Source organism: Furipterus horrens, unplaced genomic scaffold (assembly GCF_987537825.1).
Source record: "Furipterus horrens unplaced genomic scaffold, mFurHor1.1.pri manual_scaffold_5, whole genome shotgun sequence".
In the NCBI taxonomy this organism is placed as follows: Eukaryota; Metazoa; Chordata; class Mammalia; order Chiroptera; family Furipteridae; genus Furipterus; species Furipterus horrens.
In genome coordinates this window covers 51,294,844-51,317,319 of record NW_028327175.1, presented here as the reverse complement: position 1 = coordinate 51,317,319, position 22,476 = coordinate 51,294,844, and the positions used below count along the sequence as shown (strand labels likewise).

The 22,476-nt window shown below is 38.8% G+C and overlaps 1 long non-coding RNA gene and 1 pseudogene across 2 annotated transcripts; both read right to left on the bottom strand.

Moving 5' to 3' along the window:
• Window positions 1-1,490: 1,490 nt before the first annotated feature.
• LOC150008610 (centrosomal protein POC5-like) lies at window positions 1,491-14,264 on the bottom strand (annotated as a pseudogene). Its single transcript, XR_016511380.1, has 7 exons — window positions 14,241-14,264; window positions 14,041-14,182; window positions 11,684-11,770; window positions 10,388-10,590; window positions 8,829-9,000; window positions 6,028-6,132; window positions 1,491-1,711 (listed from the first exon to the last, which is right to left on the bottom strand). The product of XR_016511380.1 is annotated as a centrosomal protein POC5-like (transcript).
• A 41-nt stretch (window positions 14,265-14,305) lies between these two features.
• Window positions 14,306-20,017, bottom strand: LOC150008609 (uncharacterized). The gene is made up of 3 exons (XR_016511125.1): window positions 19,973-20,017; window positions 16,474-16,569; window positions 14,306-14,408 (listed from the first exon to the last, which is right to left on the bottom strand). It is a non-coding gene; the product is annotated as an uncharacterized LOC150008609 (long non-coding RNA).
• Window positions 20,018-22,476: the final 2,459 nt, after the last annotated feature.

The following is a 22,476-nucleotide window of genomic DNA, read 5'->3' as shown; positions in this document are numbered from 1 at the left end:
AGTTGTCAGGCTTCCGTTCAATTCAATTTCTTTGTGATGGTTCTTCTATATTTCAGTTGTAAGTTTGATGTGGTTGTGTGAGGAGGCAAGCAATGTTTACCTATGCTGCCATCTTGACTGGAAGTCCATACACATACTTTCCCACTTTTAACACAATAAATCATCATTCTGTCTTAGTTTATATTTACTCTGATATGTTGATACAGTCTTATTTAAAATAAATAATGTTCAGGAGAAGGAAGATGGTGGAGGAGTGAGGGGAGGCTGCGCTTTCAGGCTCCTGAGAACCGTCTGTAGTTTGGACGAATTGCAGACAGAACATCTCAGTGAGCAGGTGGACACTGGCAGGAGTCGAGCCTTGGCACTGCTGGATTAGAGAAAAACCATCTGGGAACAACCTGTTTAGTGAGGATAGCGAAGGAAAAAGGGACAAGACAGGATCTCTGACTGGGGTGGCTGCCCGAGCTGCGGCTGGAAGTACACAAAGGCTTTTTGGCGACCACAGGCTTCCCCAGAGAGGAGTCAGGAGGAGAGCAGATCTCTGCCTGTTGGCAGAGATGGGACTCAACCAAGTGGCATTGGCGCTGAAGGACAGGAGACAGCGTGCTGCTGGGCAAGTGAGAACATAATTTACCTTTATATTTTTCTCTTGTGAACTACAGAGAGGGGTGGAAAGTTTGAGGGTAGTAGGACGTTCTTGAGGAGTGCAGGCGCAGAGGCGCTTGTCCACTCCCCAACCCTCCCCTTGGGTCGCGGGGGTGCACATAGGGAAGTGCCCTTATTCACTCACCCAGGGGCGCGGGGCGCACGTCCAGGTGCCCCTCAGACACACCCCAACAAACATAAGATCAGTGCCCCAACGGGCACAGGGAGGGCCCACTGAACACGCAGAAGACCGTGCATAGACACCCCTGGCCAGCTCCAGTGGGCACCAGGCCTGGAGCGCAGACCACTTGCTCAGGCTAGGCTAGTGCCTGCCCAGATGGGTGCGGGAAGGCGGGCGGCTGCGGCACGGGAACAGCGGGCAGCAGCGACTCACAGACGCTCACTTCCACTGAGCACAAGTGTCTGGGGCCCCACCCTAAGAGGCGAGAGACCAACTCCCGGAGCTCGGCTCAGCGAGACTAAGGCTAGCTCTCGGGCTGCACTATGTGCGCATGGGTGCTCGAGCACGAAAACACCTCGGCCCGGCTACAGTAGGCACCATTGCTCACTTCCACTGTGCCCAAGTGTCTGGGACCCCCGCCCTGGGAGGTGAGAGACCAGCTCCGGGCGCGTCTGGGCAGGCTCCAGGCAAGCTCTCAGGCCGCCCCACGCGTGCAGGGGCGCTCACGCAAGGGCACCTCAGTTGGCTCCAGTGGACGGCAAGGGAGCGCGCTGTGCCAGCCACTGCGGGCGCACACCATTGCTGCAAGGAACAAGAACCTCTGAACCGCCCCATTAGACCAGCTGAGGACGCAGAAAAAGAAGATGACACACCAAGGCTGAACTGAGTAAAAACATTCCTTTTTTTAAATTTTTTCTCTTTTCTTTTCTTTTCCCTTCCTTAAAAAAAAGGAAAAAGGAGGAGAGGAGAGGAGGGGAGGGGAAAAAAGAAAAAAAACAAAACAAAACTATATCTTTAATGCGTTTCATATAATCTCTCCTTCTCATCCTTCTTCTTTAATCGTTGTTTATTTGTTTGTGTGTCTAGTTTAGTCCTCCTTTCATTCTAAATAAATAGAATATAATTACTATATAAATACAATACAATACAATCACACTTTCTTACTATATTCTGTATTTTTCCATCCTTTTCTTCTATTTTTATTAATATACAATGTAAATATTACCTACTGGGTTGCATAGTCTCAACTATTATTAATCTATCGTCCCCTCTATCAAAAATCATATTTTTCCTCCCTAAAAACAACTCTTATCTATTCTTCTTATAGTATAAAAGCCCTAATTTCTTTACATTTATATTAATACTGGCTCGTTGGATGATGATAGCGGGATAGAGGGTAGGGGATATTTTTGAGTTGTGGGTCTCCTGCCTGGGCTGTGTGTTTATGTTCTTAACAGCATCTCCACAAAAGAACTCAAGACAAAGTGGATAGAGTGACTCTCAATCAACTAGCCAGAAGGAAGATCCTACCAAAGAACATCTGAAATATAACCAGACAGCATAAACAAATGACATAAAGGATAACCCAAGAACATCAGGCTCAGGAGATCAAAGAGACTGTACCACCAAAACCCCCAGATCTCATATAAAGAATCTCACACACAAAGGTGGGAAGTCAAACCAGACCATCCCAAAAAAATAAAAACAAACAAGAAGAATCCAACATGGTAAGACGCAGAAATAACCTCTCAATGAAAAGAAAAGAGGAATCCTGAAAAAGAGAGGTAGATGAAATAGACATAGCCCAAATGTCAGACATGGAATTCAAAACAATGGTGGTAAAGAAGCTCAATATACTTGACATCCTTAAAATCAACTATGACAACCTCCAAGGAAGTTACCAGCAGCTCCAAGAAAATTATAGGGAACTTGCAGAGAACTACACCAGCATAAAAAAAGACATAGGAACTATTAACAAGAACCAGGAAGAAATGAAGAATTCAATCTCTGAACTGAAAAACACAGTAGAATCAGTCAAGAGCAGATTAAACGAAGCAGATGATCAGATTAGTGAGTTAGAAGATAATGTAGAGAAAAACTCCCAGACAATACAGCAAAATGAAAAAAGATTGAAAAAATATGAACAAGATGTAAGGGAATTACAGGATAGCATGAGAAGAAATAATATCAGGATTATCGGAATAAGAGAGGGAGAAGAAAAGGAGCATGGAATTGAAAAACTGATAGGGGAAATAGTGACAGAAAATTTTCCGAACCTGATGAGAGAAAAAGTTATACAAGTTCAGGAAGCACAGAGAGTTCCAATGAAGAGGAACCCCCAAAAACCCACTCCAAGGCATATCATAATTAAAATGGCAACATTCCAAGACAAAGAGAGAATCCTAAAAGCAGCAAGAGAAAAACAGCAAATAACATACAAGGGAGCTCCGATAAGGCTATTGACCGATTTCTCAACAGAAGGGAGTGGTCAAAAATATTTCAAGCAATGAAAAACACAGGCCTACAACCAAGAATACTCTACCCAGCAAGGCTCTCATTCAAAATAGAAGGTGAAATAAGGAGTTTCTCAGACAAAGGAAGACTAAAAGAATACATCTCCAGCAAACCAGCATTGCAAGAGATGCTAAAGGGAGTGTTCTAAGAAAAAAGAAGAAAAAAAAATAAAAAAGAGGAGAGAAACACAAGTACAAAGGGAAATGAATAAATACATGTCAATAATAACCTTAAATGTAAATGGATTAAATGCTCCAATTAAAAGACATAGGGTAATGGAATGGATAAGAAAACAGGACCCACATATTTGCTGTCTACAAGAAACACGCCTCAAAACAAAAGATTTACACAGACTGAAAGCAAAGGGATATAAAAAAATATTCCAAGCAAATGAACCGGAAAAAAGAGCCGGGGTAGCAGTCCTCATATCAGACAAAATGGATTTCAAAGCAAGGGCAATAAAAAGAGATAAAGAAGGACATTTCATAATACTTAAAGGAACAATCCATCAAGAAGATATAACATTGATAAACACATATGCACCCAACATAGGAGCACCCAAATACATAAAGCAAACACTAGAAGACCACAAGAAGGATATCAACAACAACACACTCATAGTAGGGGACTTCAACACTCCATTATCAACCATAGACAGATCATCGAAGCAAAGAAACACCAAGGATATACAGGCATTGAACAACACACTAAACCGCATGGACTTAACTGATATATATAGAACTTTCCACCCCAAAGAAGCAAAATATACATTCTTTTCAAATGCGCATGGGATATTTTCAAAGATAGACCACATAATAGGACACAAAACAAGCCTCAACACATTCAAGAAAATTGAAATTATATCAAGCATCTTTTCAGACCACAATGCATTGAAACTAAAAATCAACCTCAGAGAAAAAAATCAAAGACACCCAAACCCATGGAGAATGAATAACATGCTATTAAATAATGAATGGGTTAACAATGACATCAAAGAAGAAATCAAGAAATTTCTAGAAACTAATGATAATGAGCACACAACAGCCCAAAACCTATGGGAACATAAAATGGAGTGAGAAGAGCCTCTTTAACAAATGGTGCTGGGAGAATTGGATAGGGACTTGCAAAAAAATGAAACTAGACCACCAACTTACACCACACATGAGAATAAACTCTAGATGGATCAAAGACTTAAATGTAAGCCATGACACCATAAAAGTCCTACAGGAAAACATAGGCAAGAAAATTTCAGATATCTCACGTAACAATTCCCTCACAGATACATCTCCTAAGGCAAGAGAAATAAAGGAAAAAATAAACAAATGGGATTACATCAAACTAAAGAGTTTCTGCTCAGCAAAAGAAAACATCAGCAAGATAAAAAGGAAACCAACCATATGGGAAAACATATTTGCCAATGACATCACAGACAGGGGACTGATTTCCAAAATATATAAAGAGCTTATATGACTCAACATCAAGAAAACAAACAACCCAATTAAAAAATGGGCAAAGGACCTGAACAAACACTTCTCTGAAGAGGACATACAGAAGGTCCATAGACACATGAAAAAATGCTCAACATCATTAGCCATCAGGGAGACGCAAATAAAAACCACAATGAGATACCATTTTACACCAGTCAGAATGGCCATCATCAACAGATCAACAAACAACAAGTGCTGGTGAGGATGTGGAGAAACGGGAACCCTAGTGCACTGTTGGTGGGAATGCAGACTGGTGCAGCCACTATGGAAAACAGTATGGAATTACCTCAAAAAATTAAAAATGGAACTGCCTTTTGAACCAGCGATTCCACTACTAGGATTATACCCGAAGAATCTTGAAACACCAATTCAAAAGAACTTATGCACCCCTATGTTCATTGCAGCACTGTTTACAATAGCTAAGTGCTGGAAACAGCCTAAGTGCCCATCTGTAGATGAGTGGATCAAAAAACTGTGGTACATTTACACAATGGAATACTATGCAGCAGAAAGAAAGAAGGAACTCCTGCCATTTGCAACAACATGGATGGAACTAGAGAGAATTATGCTTAGTGAAATAAGCCAGGCAAAGAAAGAAAAATACCATATGATATCACCTAATACAGGAAACTAAACAACAACACAAACAAAAAACTAAATAGAACAAAGAGCAGAATAGCAGTCAATGGGGTGGGGCGGAGAAGGGGGATAAGTAAGGGAAGGGTTTAGTCAAAGAACGTGTATAAATGACTCATGGACACGGACAACGGGGAGGGATATGATTGTGGGAGAAGGGGTGGGCTGGGTGGGGGAGAGAAATGGGGGAAAAATGGGACAACTGTAATTTAAAAACCAAAAATAAAAATAAATAAATAAATAAAATAAATAATGTTCAAATTTAAATTATATACAAACTGTATAATTTTTAAAAAGCTATAAAGACATGGCTTTCTTTAATTCTTACTCTAAGGTAAGTCTATACAACAAAAATTTATAAAATTTTATAAAGTATACTGTAAATATAGTATTGCCTCTTTTTAAGGAGAATATATTCAGGCATTTTAGAAGTAGAAACAATATAGGAAGCATATGATATGTTAAAGATTCTAAATTTTTTTCCCACAGTCACATCTGAGTCAAATCTGTTAAAGGATTCCATAACTATGGCATTTAAGTAGAATTCTTATTAACCTATTATGAAGTAGAAAATGATATATCAATAGATCTATAAAATATGCGCTATTTTCCCCCTGAACTATTCTGAATCAAACTCCTTTAAAATCAGAGCAACATTAAATTGTAAATTCATTTTGACTTATTAGAAAATAAATCCTTCTTTAATTTTTTTCCTAATATATGTTCCTAAACACCTTTGAGTTCCTAAGTCTAATATTTGTCAATTGTCACTTTGATACTTACATCCTGTATGGCTTTGACGTGGCCAATTCTCCAGTGAAAGAATGTTCTCATCAACTCTATCCTTCCCTTTTGCTTGCCTATGGCATGAGACTAGCTGGAAATCACCTACAAATAGCAATTAAACCAATTATTGTTATGTTATAATAACAGCAACTGGTAAAGTGATTTTTCTCATATATCAAAAAATGCTAGAGAATACCTATGGATTACTACTATATTCATCCAGTTAACCTCATTATTACCTTTAAAAAGACCAAAGAAACTTCCCAATATGAGTATACTACATATCAATGAATGAAGGGGAACAAAAGAGAAGAAATCTCATGTGTGTCTTGGTAATCACCAAAAAATTTTATATACACAAAAATGGTAATGGAAAATACAATTAAAAAATAAAAATAAATATAAGTTTAAACTAAAATAAAAAGAAAGTTAATACAGGATGCAGCAAAAGTAGTTTTACAGTTGTTCATATGGAAAATAATGCAATTAAAAAATAATACAAGAATGAACTCTGCGTTTCATGTACTCACAATTATAAAACTACATTGCCTAAACCTGGTCACTGACATTTAATTTTAGAAAAATAACCATACATTGAAAGTTTTCCTACATACACAAAAAAGTCTTTATTGATTAGAATTGAAGGCAGAGACCTGATTTTAAATATCTTTTTAGTCCCTAAATACGTTTAGTAACTGTTTAATGATTTTCTTTGGATTAAATAATCTCATAAAAGCAAATAATTGTTATACTTTGATGTGTTTCTTCAGTGATATTATTCTTGATCCTAAAAAAAAAAAAAAAAGCTACAGAGACTTTTAAATCCTAAGACAATATTTTCTCTTATTAAGAACTGAGTAACTGAGCCTGACTGCTGTGGCTCAGTGGATTGAGCATCAGCCTGCGAGCCAAGTGTCGCTAGTTCGATTCCCAGTCAGGGCACATGACTAGGTTGCACGTCAGGTCCCCAGTTGGGGATGTGAGTAAGAGGCAACCACACAGTGATGTTTCTCTCCCTCTCTTTCTCCTCTCCCCTCTCTCTAAAAATAAAATAAATAAACAAACAAATAAATAAATAAATTATTTTTTAAAAATCCCGAGTAACTGAAATACATATCTAAAAAAATGGCCATATTAAAAAGAGATTTTGTAAACTGGACACATTTACTGAGAGACATTTATTCTGGTTCTTTAAACAATTTTCATTTAAAAAATTTTATTCAATTACAGTTGTCCCAATTTTTTCCCCTTTGCCCTCCTCCGCCCAGCCCACCCCCCATTCCCACAGTCAATTCCCACCCTGTTGTCCATGTCCATGGTTCATTTGTACAGGTTCTTTGACTAGATTCTTCCCCTTCTTTCCACCATTATCCCTCTCTCTCTCCCTCCTCCCCTCTGGTCACTATCATGTTTCCATGGCTGTGGTTCTATTTTATTTGTTAGTTTATTTTATTCATTAGTTTCCTGTTACAGGTGGGATCATATGGTATTTGTCTTTCACCAACTGGCTTATTTCACTTAGCATAATATTCTACAGTTCCATCCATGCTGTCTCAAAGGGTAGGGGTTCCTTCTTTTTTTCTACTGTGTAGTATTCCATTATATAAGTTTTCAAAAGTGGAAAAGGGCACACATTCTAAGATATTGTTAATATTCTCTTTCTTAAGCTGTATGTTGGTACATGGCTATTAACTTTTTGTTTTCAAAAATTCAACACATATACAACTTTTTATATGTGATATTTTAAAATTAAAAAATTTAAACTTAAAATATTCAAAAACCTTAAGATAAGAGTTTTCAGGGTAATAGAGAAAATGACTGACATTAATATCTATTGTTTAAAAAAAGTATGAAAACGCTCAATTTTATATTACACCTTGTAATACCAAAAGGAATGTTTTTTAAATAAAAACCATAATTTTTATCTAGCTAATTAAAACTGAGTGTTGGCGTCTTCAGACAAGCAACTGAGGTGTTTGCTGTGAGTCCCTCTTCCCTGAAAGCCACCATCCTCCTGGGGGCAGCCATAGATTTGTTGCCAATCTGCTTTGTTCATGGTGCTGTCTGGTGGCACAAAATTAGCACAAACCTGAACCTTACTCTCAAGTTCTTAACCTTACTCTCAAGTTCTTAACAGGCTAACAGAAAGTGAAATAAAAGGTGCTGTTTATTGCCCTGAATGGTGTGGCTCAATTGGTTGGAGCATTGTCCCATAACCAAAGGGTGCAGGTTCAATTTCCAGTTGGGGCACAAACCTGGATTGTGGTCTGATCCCCAGTCTGGGTGCGTAAAGGAGGAAACCAGTGGATGCCTCTCTCTCTCCCTTCCTCTCTCTCTAAAAGCCACACACACACAAAAAAGTTCTTGAGTGAGGATAAAAAAAGAAGAAGAAGAAGAAGAAGAAAAGTGCTGTTTATCAATAAAGGAAGAAAAGACTTTATTCATGAATAAAGACATATCATAGCTTAAAAAAAAAGATGGTTTAAAATGTGGATAATGCTGGTTCCCTAAAGTTCTCTTAAGGTCAGTTAGGAAGAAAAACTTAGTGTTCCCACATTTAGCATGCACTCTTAAAGCTTGAAGTACACTGAAGTTGATTTCAAAGATAATAAAATGGCATGACCATGGCATGTTTAATAAGAAGAATAAATTATATATCTATGCACCTCTTTTTCTACCAATTTCTGAAGCAATCTTCCCTTTGTATCTTGCATGACCTAAAACATCACTTTCTGGAATTAATTATCCAGCAAGACATTTACTGAATCTTACTTAAAAAGAAATATAAAAAAGAACACCTCATCTTTTCTCCGAATAGAGATTTCATAGGCTGTTTGCGGCTCCTTCAAGCTGTTGATCTGGTTGCACAGTTGTTTTAAATGTGCTGCATGTTTTTCTTTTTCTTTTTTCATTTCCATATGATGCCAGTCAATAAAATTTAGTCTCACTTAGTTCAGATATGACGTTTGTCTGAAAAGTAAAAATACTAATAACTAAGCAGTTTGTTCCCTAACAGTGCTTCTTAAAATTACACTGAAGTTTAGAAACATTTTTTAAAAATCAGAACAACCAATCAACATGAGAGCTATTTTTAGAAAAATCATTAATGAAAATATTTACAAATTCAAGTTACAGTGCCTCTTAGTTCACATTTTTTCCCTATTTTAAGTTACTTTGTATGAAATCTTATAATTAAAAAAAATTTTCAGGTCTCAGTCACCAATAAACAGATTCTTTCTTTATTCAAGGAGTTAACTGTCCATATTAAGATGGATCAGGAAAAAAGAACTGTAGGAACTATGTCTTAGAATGAGCCATAGGACTGAGAAGTTATTTAGGGAGGGGTGGATAGTGGGAGCCACAGGAGTCGATGCTTTCTTCCCCCAAATCATTTATCATAATGGCCACTTTAACAACTTGCTAAGTCTGATCCCTTTTCACCCTACTGACTGGCCTAAGTAAAAAGACCAAATAATCATGTTATCAAAAATTAGATAACAATATGGTTAACTGAATAAAGAAAAATTTAAATGGTTGGTGGTACACTATTTCAGTTGACTTACATCATGATTAGAAGTATGAAACCTCTTCCATTGAAGAAAATGGAAGAAACTATACTAAAAGATTTTATCTGGAATTTCTAGTTCAAATAACAGAGAAATATAGATGTCACAGAACTATCATGACCATTATTTATCTATGCATGTGAATAACTCAGCTTCGTTTTCTCAAACTGTTTCAGAAAAATGATTATTTTCTCAATTATATTTTAAAAAGTAAAAAAAAACCCTGCCACTTCTGTAATTCTTTGTTTTACTTAAAGGCCACTAACATCACCAAAATAAAAATCAATTTTTATAGAAATATCAGTTATACCTTGTGGTTCTATAAGAGTGGCTATAAAATGAATATACATTGCTAAAGTTGGATTTTGCACTTCATATAAAAGGAGACATTTCCATTAGTCATAGGTATGATATAGTAAAGGTTTAATGAGGATCTCAGTCACACACAGACTGAGTCTTTCAAAACCTCAGAGAAATTCAGCAGAATGTTCAAACCTGTTCCGGCAACTATTTAAAACTATGCTATTCAAAGTACATTTTCTGAACCAGCAGCATCACCTGGGGACTTGTTAGAAATGCATCTCAGGCCCTCACCAAGACTGACGAAGAAGCTGCAGTTCAACAGGATTCCCATGTGATTCATATGGACATTAAAGACTGAGAAGCACAAATTTAAGACATTGGACTGATTTAAAAAAAACTACAGATAAAAAAAAAACAAAAACCTTTTAATTCAAAGAAAGAAAAACAGTAGAATTAAGAGCAAAACTGTTAAACTAATTCAACAATACCATAAAGCCTGAACTGCAAAGATCCAGTACATTTTCCACCTTTTGAAGGTTTTCTTCAGAAACAAGATCACCCACAGTTATTTCATGAACACCTGCATGACTAGAATTAGACCCTGCTGAGGAAGAGTCGCCTAAAAGATTCGAACTGAAAAAATCCATGACGGGGTGAGAAGACTTCCTTGGTGATGACACTGGTGCTGACCCTAGAATTTGATAAAAAGTTGTAGCGGTCAAGGCAAATTGAAAACAACCCAGATTGGTCAGGACTTATATTGGAAGACTAGAAGATGTCAGTTACAACAGAGGCTGGGAAAAATGCAGAGAAACGACTTTTCAGCGTACTTAATCTGGCTATTTAAAAAATTTTTTTTAATTTTTAAATTTTATTTCAGAAAGAGGGGAAGGGAGGAAGAAAGAGGGAGTGAAACATTGATTGGTTGCCTTCTGCCTTCTGCCTTCTGCAAGGGCCCAACAGGGCAGGGCACAGAGCCCACAACCCAGGCATGTACCCTGACCAGGAATCAAACCAGCAACCTTTAGATTTGCTGGACTATGCCCAACCAACTGAGCCACGCTGGCCAGGGCTAATCAGGCTATTTTTAATTTCAGTATTGTCGTTGATTTAGGACTAACCAGCATAAGACGCCTCCTATATTTAAATAATGATGCTTCATATGAGGCGAGACCCCCCAAAACATCCTGGAGTTATCTCCTAGAGGGTGGGTCCCTTGCAGGATAGGCTTGCACTGCTAGAGAGTGTTCTAGAAACCCATCTGTATCAGCAAGCCAGCTGGTATTGTTGTGAGAGGCTGCATTCAGCTTCAGTGGAGTTTTTTGAAGACTCTACTAACACAGTGGCCCATTTCATAATGGGTGGTTTACGAGTGCACTGGCCCACACTGTGCTGGGTGTTCAGCAGGTTTTGACCAAAAATGGCGTGCCCTCCGTGCCCTATCTCCAAAGATCCAGTTCATTTCACCCAATCTCACCCTGAACAATTTTTTGTTTCCCTGGATGAAAAAAGTCCTCAAAGGGAAACATTTTGCTGATGTGGAAGAGGTGAAAGAAAACACGACAGAAGCACTAAAAGTCATCAAAATCAACAAATTCAAAAACTGTTTTGAGCAGTGGAAAAAACATCTAAATAGGTGTATTACATCAAAAGGACAGTACTTTGAAGGTGACTGAAGTAATATGCTAAAATTGTTCCTCTTACTACATAGAGAATAGTCATCAAACCACAATATGTTGTATATTAATAATATTAATAAAAAATGAGCTGAGGAAAAGTCATACCTTCTGTCTTTGCATGACTTAAAATATTTAACTCACATCCTCTTCCAACTTCCATCCTTATTTCTCTCTCTACAGGGGTATTTCCTACTGAAAAGAAATAGGTATTTAAAAAAAATTAAACCAAAGCACTTAAGTAAAATGTCTAACACACACACCTCATTTAAGAAGGTGAGGTACATAAGAAAGATTTTAAAACAAAAAATATACAACATGCTGGGGTTATTGGAACATTAAAACAAGGAAAAGAATAAGGAAAAGACCCTGAAACTAGAGTAAGTGTTATATCATTAATAAGCTCAATTTCACGTACCAAATATGGATGAAGAGAATTCAGTCTACTATGGTGTTCAGTTCACACTAAGAGAATCAGTGGGTGAATGACATTAGAACTTAGAAGACTATGCTATCTAATAATACTGATATTTCCAGGGCCCTGCTGCTTTCCATGAGCTGTAATCAAACTAAAGTGACACTGGCTTCCCCCAAAACAGAGACTTCCTTAGTTCTACCTCAGGAACCTTTAGTCAATACAGTAGTCCTTCTCTATATTGCGGTTCATTTATCGTGGCCTCACTGTATCGCGGGATTTTAAAAAATATTATATTTAATTATTTATAGTGGATTTTTCGCTATATCGCGGGATTTTACGGTACTGTATACGTATATTATTAAAGTTACGTAGGCTTAAGAGTGTAGAATATGTTTAAGAATATAAGTAGTGTTTATAAAAAGTGTGGAAAAGGCTAATACGGGACTGGGAATGGTTTATAAGTATGTGGGAAGGGTTTATAAAGCCTTAAAATATATATGAATACTAAAATAAATGTAAGGTTCCTATTTCGCGGATTTTCACCTATCGCGAGGGGCGGTCTAGAACATAATACCCACGATAAGTGAGGGAATACTGTACATGGTGAAAAGGGAACTGGGAAAAACCTCATAAGAATAACTTTGCCAGCTTTGACACACCTCGCTTACACCAAGCAATGGCAATACTATGAGTAAAGAGAATGGGATGATAAATTTACATAGCCCATTCTAACCAAGTCTATGTGTGAATCGGGATAATCTAAATTCACTGAATGTTGTATGCTTAGGTCCCAAGTCCTTTTTGATAAAGGCAAATACTGTCTCATATGCTAGAAAAGACCAGGGTCTTAAATCCCAAGTGATTACCTTGAAAGATTGCAGAACTGGGGCAAGGAAAGGACTCCTCCATTGTGTTACTGGGAACAACAGTACAGTAGTACTGTAGCCAGTGGAAAAGAAAACAAGCTTTTGGTGACCACCTTAATGGCAGAGGATTAGAAAGCTAACAACAGCACTTTGGGCCTGCTCAGTACAAACTCCATCTTGAGGTGCCGTTGTAACCAAAACATGATCAAGATCACTGATATTGAGTGAATAAATCTAAGGGTCATATCTCTTCAAGATCAATAAAGTTTGGGTAGAAAATATTCAGTATTAGAATGTTTCAGTGGTAGAATAAATATATTTATTTTACAATTGTGGTCTATTCGCCGATCCAATGCAGTAGGCCAAAGACTGAGAAGCAAAGAAAACTCCATGTCTGCAGAGGGAGAAGAATCACAGACACTAGGGCTGTGACTTAGCAGAAACCCAGGAGCCTGCTGACTCTTGAGTAGGTTTGTCATGTGCTTTCAAGGGGGGAACCTTAGAGTTATACCTATTGTTGGTAACTGTGCATTACCAGGGCTGTTTTACAAGGGCTTTCTGCATGCTTATTTAGAGTGAGCTGTTTGGGTTCCCGTACTGTACTGAATAAGGAGCAAACAGGTAAAAGGAGCTTCATTCTCCTTTTTCAACCTTTTACTCATCTATCAACATACATCCTGCTTTGTATTAGCTCTCTATTCTGCCACTGACGTAGTCCAAAGATGGATTCATGTTTGTGGTGATAATCCAAACAGTCCTTCATGCCCACAGAAATACTGCTGACAAAGTCCTAGCACTGGTTTATGAAACTTAAGGAATTCTGAGGGCTACCTATGGATCATCTTTAATTTGAGGGACTGGGCATTTATTTTCCAAGATAAAACTGGCAAACTACCATTGAACCAAGTACAGAGATGCAGCATACTCCACTAAGAGACATGCAATGTTGCTTTAACTTTACTACTTTTCATAAAATAGTCAAAAGAAGCTCAAATAAAAATCCAGCTGTTATATAAGAGCCCAGAATAACATATTCAAATGTAAGAAGTTTCCCCAGATAATAGTGATTTACACCATTGACTAAGAAGAACCACTAGAGAAGCATTTTCACAATCATAAGTCAATAACATTAATAAGCTCAAATAACATCTTAAATTTAGATATTGAAAAATACACATAACCTTGATTATGAAGAATATCATCAATTATAGTAGAAAATCTAACATCTGTCAACACTTCTCCCTTAGGATGAGATGGCTGTGAAGCTCCTGATTCAATATTTGCAGTCACTATAGCATAACGAAGCAATTCTCCATGCTCTTCCTATGAGAAACCAATAATAAGTAATGTTTGATCACACTGTCACAATGGATGCTCAGGCGAAAGAACAACAAAGGTGGTACATATTTACTATGTATATAAAAGTGTATAGCTATTTTATTTTTAACATCATTTTTTGGTACTTACATTTTGAAATGTTTTCAATAATGGGACATGGGTAGGCTTTCAACTGTAGTCAAGAACCAGTAGGGTCATAAGTTGAGGGTTACTAAGAAACAGAATCTTAGTTGGGCTGACATTCTAAGCAGATAACCAAAAACAAGATGATTTGTGGCATGTCTAGAAGATCCTTCCCCATCCCTCTATTAAATTCTACTCTAGAGATTTATTCTTTTGATGTAAAGCTTTGTCTTCTGACAAAACAACAACTTGAGATCTTACAAGGTGTTTATATTTTAGTAATAAAGGGTTCTAGACCCAACAATTACAATGTATGGGTTTTCCCCTACCACCAACAAGCAATTCTTGGACATCAGTTGGGTGTCTTACAATTCAACTCAATTTTGATACTATCCACCAGAGTTAGCATCAGATCACTCAGGTCAAGGGCTCAGTCCCACAAGACTGCTCCCCTACCATCAACTTCAGGTTACCAGTGCTTCTAACGGAGCAGCTATGGATTGGAGGTTCCAATAACCCCCTCCTCAGGTTCAATTAACTTCCTAGGGTGGCTCACAGAACTCAAACATTTTACTTACTAGATTACCAGTATATTATAAAAGGATATAACTCAGGAACAGCCAGATGGAATTGAGGCACAGGGCACAGTATGGGAAAGGTGCATGGAACTTCCACGCCCTCTCCTAGCATGCCAGTCACCTAGCACCTCCAGATGTTCAGCAACCAAAAAACTCCCTGAATTCTCTTTTTTTTATTTCTATGGAGGCTCCATTACATAGGCATGATTGATTAAATCATGGGCACTAGTGACTGAACTCAATTTCCAGCCCTTCTCCCTTCCCGGAAGGTTGGGAGTTAGGGGGTGGGACTGAAAGTTCCAACCCTCTAATCACATGGTTGGTTCCTCTGGCAACCAGTCCCTCTTGAGGTGAGGGTTCAAAAATCACCTATAACCAAAGGTACCTTTATCATTCTCGTCACTTAAGAAATTCCAATGGTTTTAGGAGCTCTGTGCCAGAAATCAAGGTGAAGATAGCACTAAGTGGGAGAGCTACCATCCAAAAGGAAGGCAAGGATAAAACACCTGTCACAATTCCAGACTACATTTTTACTCGTAAATAATCACATATATTTTAAAAATAGCCTCCCATTTTCTAAATCTGTAATTTCAATTAAAGAAACACATTTGTATCATAAAGTATTTTTCTAAAGCTTTTCTTATATTATACAGTGTCGATAAGAACTTACTATACTTAACATAATGTCCAGCTTTTCTCTTCTTAAGTGATATAAACATAACACTCAAGATATACCACGTCAGTATTCTCTCAAAATCTACTCTAGAAATCTGAATCCATATTTTTGATGATAAAACAGTTAGAAATAAAACATTTCATGTAAAATCCATACACTCTGTAGTCAATTTATGTCATTGTCCCGATCCTGGGCAGCAGAATGTGCTAAAATGTTGTGGGAACGGGGACTAGAACCTAGAGTAGCACGCTAAGGAATCTAGGCCCCAGAACTTTGGATGGTTTGATATTGTACCAATCGGCATTAAAGTGAAAGCAGCATTCATAAAAGATAGCTATAATAAGAAAATTTAAAGAAAAAAAATGTTTCCTGAAATTTCCAGCTTCTCCTTGTGTTGTTAGAAGCTTTGTACAAAGAGTAAAGAGTTCATGATTATTTTATTTTTCTATTACAGTTGTCCTATTTTTCCCCCGTTGCTCTCCCCTGTCCCCTGCCCACCTCCACCCCCTCCCACAGTCAATCCCCACCCTGTTTTCCATGTCCATGGGTCATTTATACTTGTTCCTTGAGTAGATCCTTCCCCTTCTTTTCCCCCTTCTCCCCCTCCCCTCTGGTCACTGTCAGTCTGTTTCTTGTTTCCAGGCCTCTGGTTCTATTTTGCTTGTTTGTTTGTTTTGTTCATTAGGTTCCTGTCATGATTATTTTCTGAAAGGTTAAAACAATGTAAGGTATTTTCCAAAGTTCATAAAGTAATTCTCCAAGTTTTATATACTTTGATATACATTATATACACATTATAAGTGTAAATGGAATGAATGAATGAAAAACGTATTCCTAGTTTTCCCTCATATTATTACTTGTTGAAAAAAGTCACAACAAATTTAGACATGTTTTCCTACCTGAAGATTTGAAGAGACTGAACTGCCTGGGTTGGAGTCATTCTGCATAACTGGAAGTGAGCATTTCTCCTCATCTGATGACATTCTGCACAGACACTAAAAAACATAAGTTAACTTTAGTTTTTTCCCCTCAATATTTAAAATAAAATGTTTTATAAAGATGGGAACCATCCTAACCTATAAACAATATTTGTGACATGTTAAAATTCTTCAACATATTGAGCAACCATAGACAAAAATCACTGGGCAAGAAAAAATAAAGACTCAATTCCTAATGTTAGTGAGTTTATAATGTAGCAAAGGATTGTGACAAATACATGAAGAATTAAAGAAAGATGGAGACTTCTCAGGAAAATCTGCAGTAGAGACTGTTGAAAATAAAAGATTGTGATCGTTGTTCTTCAACAATGTGTGACAACCTAGATGCTGTGCACTTTCTTTGAAGATACAGAACCAAGGAGAATGAACAATTTGTGCAAATTCCCTGCTTAGGAAACTTATCTTTTGGGAGTATTATTTTAAGAAAAGCAAGACTATATGAAACAAAAGATTCTAATTACACACATAGAAAACTTATTGAAAGCCTTAACCAAAAAAAAAAAAAAGTACTTTTAGTAACAAATAAATAATTTAAATGACAAGTAATGAGTATTCAAACTATCTGATTACTAGTGACGTGTAAGACATTGGTGAGGAAGTAAGATGAAGAGTCCTCAAGGACTTTATAATCTATAGAGAGGGCCAGATATATATCTAAGTGAATGATGAAAAAAGTGTTGTTAGACCCTAAAAAAACAGAGGTGCAAGGAAGGAACGTAGGAGTAGCCACTTTGCATGGGGTGAGATCATGAGGGTGTGAAGCAGTAGGAATGGAGCCAGAGAAAATTTTAATAGTGAAGATAACCCCAGTGTTGAGACCTGAAAGAGAGATAAAAGGATATACTCAGTACAGTAGCATAAGCAGAGACACAGAGGCATGGACACGTATGCTGGGAACGGAAGTAGTGTGTAAGGCTGAAGCAAAGGGTGAAAAGCAAGGCTTGGCTATAGATGAACAGGCACTCATGAGGAACAGCCAGATCATGGAAAATCATGATTATGTCATGATAAAAAGTTTGGTCTTTATTTTAGAGAAGTTATTAAAATATTTTAAATGAGTGATAACCAGATTATGCTTGTCTTTTAGAAAGAACACTCTGCCAACTTTCAGGATGAATTGGAGAGTTGGGGTCCTGAAAAAAGAGATCAATTGAGAGCCAATGCAGTAGTCCAAAAAGTAAGTGTTCCCTCTGGCAGTAATCCAGGAGATAATTGAATCTCTGAATGTAGGAGTCAGCAATGGGAAGTGGATAGAGGGTATGATTATGACACAGTTTTGTTATTGCAATGAGAATGAGATCATGATCAATAATTGGTTAAGGGGTTAAAGCGAGGAACTGTCTATGGCTGCCAGATGTCTGGCTTGAATAGCTAGATGAATGATAGTGCCACTCACCAAGGCAAGAAATGTAGGAAGATGAACAAGTTGGGAGGAAGAACAATGGGCTCAATATCAGATGTTTCAGGTATGAGGTTCCTATAAGGCACAGAGTTGAAGCTGCAGGTATGCAGTATATGGCCACACCCATTATGCTGTGCACCACTCCATGGACTGCCATTAACAAAGGCTGCAATGTGAATGTGCTTCTTGGAGTTAAGCAATGTGGCAGCCCTGCATTGGAACTTTAGGTTGGCGATACAGTCTGAGGAATCATGAGCACAATGGGAAATGCTGAAAAAAAGAGAGGATAAGATCACCTATGAAAAGGAGTGTGAGAAAAGAGTTCTTACTCCGAGGTGTGCAATATTTTTAGTATAAAAACACGTTTATTTTTCTAGGAAGGGGATCCTTAGCTTCCAGTATGTGTTCAGAGGGAACTATAACCCTAATAAAGTTAAGGACCACTGTCATAGTGAGAAGAGGTTAAAGCAAGAACCACTAATATTGAAAGGGGGAAGAGAATAGCCAGTAAAGAAGACTGAATATTGGTAGAACTTTCAGAAAGAACAGCATCACAAAACCTTGGAGAAGAGAGAAGTCAGAGTCATATGCCAAAGAAAGATGAGAATTGGATAGAATCCCTTGAATTTGGCAATCAGGAAGCTGCTATGACATTTGCCTGAACAATTTCAGTGGAAAGTAGAGCAGGTGTCAATCACAGTGGGCTGAAAAATAAGTGAGAGATGAGTAAATAGGAGAAAGGGCAGACACAGGGAAAGTGCTTTATTAGAAGAAACATGGTTTGGGGCTAGATTGTGGAAAGGTTACTTCAACTTTATTCGATGAGTATCACTGAGTATACACATGATAAGTAAACTAAATCGCGGCATGACTGTCTTTAGTTAAGCCAATTAGGGAGAATAAAATAAGCATATACATCTCAGCAAGGAATGACTGCTTCTCAGGACTTCAAATCCAACACTGTGGTAACTTGGTCCATTTCTGCTTTCATTCACTTCTTTCTTTAGGATGTGTTTGCTGACCAGTTAGGTATAGGAGTGGGGGTGGGGTGAGGCTGATAATTAAAAAAAAAAAAAAAGAAGAAGAACTGAAAAGTATGATTGGACTTAAGTTTCTAAAATAGATAATCAGACACAAAACAACTATTATACTTCTTGAAAATACACTGTAACTCTACCACCTGTACTGCTTTGATGAGACAAGGTATCGCAGTTTATTTGAAACCCAACAGAGTAGCATTTTCCTTACTGCTTCTGGGTTCAGAAACAAAGGAGGAAGATGAAGCTTGCTTTAATAGGTGGCGGGTGTGTATATCAGTTCACTAAATTTTCACTATTCTCTAACCCAACACTTCAGAAACCAGGAGATAAAAAGTTCCGAGTGCTTCTCTTTTGCAAGAGAAATCACATTACATCTTGGTAATCACCTGGGTAATGGGGAGGGAGGGTTCCGGGAACTCAAAAGGAACCCCTAAGAGGCAGAGGAAGAATGAATTAAGGCGCAAGCTGGCAGCAGGGTGACGTCCCTGCGTCCCTCAGGGATCCTACCTGCAGGCAAGGAAAGAGGGTGCAACAGCCGTCCCTCACGGCAAGGACTAGAAGTAGCGGGGAAAAGCAGTTGCGAGTAAGCAAAGGGGGTAATCTCTTCGATCACCTTCCTACCAATCCCTGTTTTAATCAAATTCTTACTTAAAAACAATTAAGCGTCATCCATGGTTATTTTTCCCCTTATGTTTTAAATGACCAGAACCTATGGCGACAGTAACTGCTATACTTCAGGCACTCCTTCCTCTTGCCCTCTCTTCTCGACGCCTCGGAGAGGAAAACCTCTCGACCTTGCAGCCCCGCAGAACAGCAGAAAGGCCGGCGTCTGGGGGAAGATACTCCCAGTCCCGTCCTGTACGAGCCCTGGGAGCGAAAATCCCGGCCAAGGTTCTTTAAATCCCACTCCACTGCCTCCGCCATGGGCGCGGGGTCGGCCCGGGGCGCAGCTACCCACCGTCGCAGCTCTCCACGAACCCGGACTCCTCCGTCCGCGTCTCCTCGCGTCACTGCTAAAAACCACAGCCAGTACAGGGGCTGTGGGTTTCAAACTGCAGTTTCAAACTGACCAAACTGACAGTTTCAAACTGCAGCGAGGAATTAAGGACAGCCCTGAGCATTGGTCCCAAGCTTCAGCAACATGCCATATGATTGGTCAGAGAGCGGGGGGCGGGGTTCCACACCGCGGCTGGGACAAACCGAATTAGGCTACCAAGGAGAGTCCCGCCCTCTGCGCCGGCAAGTCCTGAGCAGGCGGAGTCTTAAGGAGCCCGCCCAGCATGTGGGAGCGCATGCCCAGTTCTGTTCTGCGACTGCATACTGGGAGGCGGCTTCTGATAATGCATTCGGTTGTGCTGAGCAGTGCTGAAGTCAGCCAGGGTTAATGCTGTTGTCTTTGGATAATACAAGTCTATGCATGCCGTCCTCATACATGAAAGTCACCTTCGTCTACAGGTGCCTTGCAACAGGATCACGTGGAGGTGCTTTTTTAAAGTACAGATTATTGATCCCCCCCCCCCCCCGACATTTCTTCAGTCTTGAGCAGGGCCAGGAACTGTGAGTTTTTAACTGTATTCTGGAAATTCACTTAATTCTCAGATTAGCCCTGTGATGGAGATGCTATTTACATCCTCATTTTACAGTTTTGAAAACTGGAGCCTAGAGAGGTTGTGACTTGTCTATGCTCACATAGCTAATAAGAGCAGAATTGGTATTCTAATTGAGACAATCTGGGCTTGGGAGTCCGTGTTCTTATCACTCAATATGTTCTGTTGAGAACAGCGAGAACGGTGTCCTCAAAAAGTATGTTCAAGTCTGAACCTCTAGTACCTGTGAATGGGATCATACTTGGAGGTAGGGTCATTATAAATGTAATCAAGTTAAATTAGATCATACTGGATTGGGGTGAACCTAAATTCAATAACTAATGCCCTTATAGAAGGAAATCCAGACACAGAAAGAGATAGAGGGGAGAAGATGGAGGCAGAGATTGGAGTGATGCATCTCGTCGGCAGCCGTCCGTCTCGAGAGACGATGGTGTAGCTTCTTAAGAGTCTATCTGCACCGCCGAGAATGGCTGTGCAGTCCGACTCGGGAGTGACATGGTAGTATCTGTCTCCTCCCGTGTTGAATCGACATCTTGTGATGACGCTGAAGCTACAGAGCCTGGGCAGGGTAATATGGAGGGTCTGCTGTTGCCCATGCAGCAGACCTAAGTGATGCATCTATAAACTAAGAAACAGAGGATTGCCAGTAACCACTAGCAGCTGGAAGAGACAAGGAAAGATCTTTGGCTAGAGCTTTCAAAGACAGCATGGCTCTGCGCATACATTGTTTTTTGACTTCCCGCCTCCAGAACTGAGAATACATTTGTGTTGTTTAAGCCACCCAGTTTGTGATAATTTGTTATGGCATCCCTAGGAAACAAATACAGTGGCTCAGACCTTGATATAAGAAGGCGTTTATTATATTTGGATAATGAATACAAATCTTAGTGAGGGGCAAAGTGGCACAGGATAAGGCTATAGATGCAGGTGGGGACCTATGTTAAGGATTTGAGATTTTATTTCAGGTTCAATGAGATGTTTTTAGATGTTCTGGAAAGAGATGAAAACAACTTGAACTAAACGGATGACAAAGGTAAGTGTCACTTCCACTCATATTACATTGCCTCACTTGACTTCAAGGTAGACTGGGAAATGTAGTCTAACTAGGCAGCTATTTACCCAGCTTCAATTTTTTTACTATAGAAGGAGGGATAAATGTTGATCGATGGATAAGTGGGTATATATTTATGTATCTATTTGTGTATGTGTCTATCTACCCATCCATCAATCAAAAGAATGTAGTAGATTATTTTTGGGCAAGTGACTCACAATGCATGTCTCCAAACAGATCTTTTGTAGCTGGACTACACAGTTTATTTAGAATCCTTTCATACAGTGAGAGTCAAAAAGATGGATTCACCGAACACATTTAATTGAGGCAGAGCAGAGGAAGAAAGACTGTCAATAAGGAAAGACACAGCATGTTGTAGGTATATGGCTGGAGTGGACAGTGCTTTGCAGGGTTGGGTATTTGTAGTGGAGTAAGATCTTTTTTCTGAATATTTTGTTTGATATCCTGGATTCCACAGTTGCATTTTGCACTTCCTGCCTCTTTTACTGCAGGAGGGACTTTAGTTCTTAGCCCTCATCATCAGCCTTCTGTTCTTCCTAATTGTCAAGACTCATCCCTGAACCTCTCTTGTTACCATCCTCTAGCCATATAACAATTTTCTTATCCTGAAACTTCCAGCCAAGTAGGGGGCCTTGACTGACATGCTCCATCTCCCTCCACAACTAAGAAGGAATAAAACTACCACAAAACCATAAATAACCAGAAGATCCAGAAAATAAATGAAAGTCCAATGTATGAAGTTATAAAGAAGTGGCACTGGTCTGGACAGGTGGAGGGGCGAAG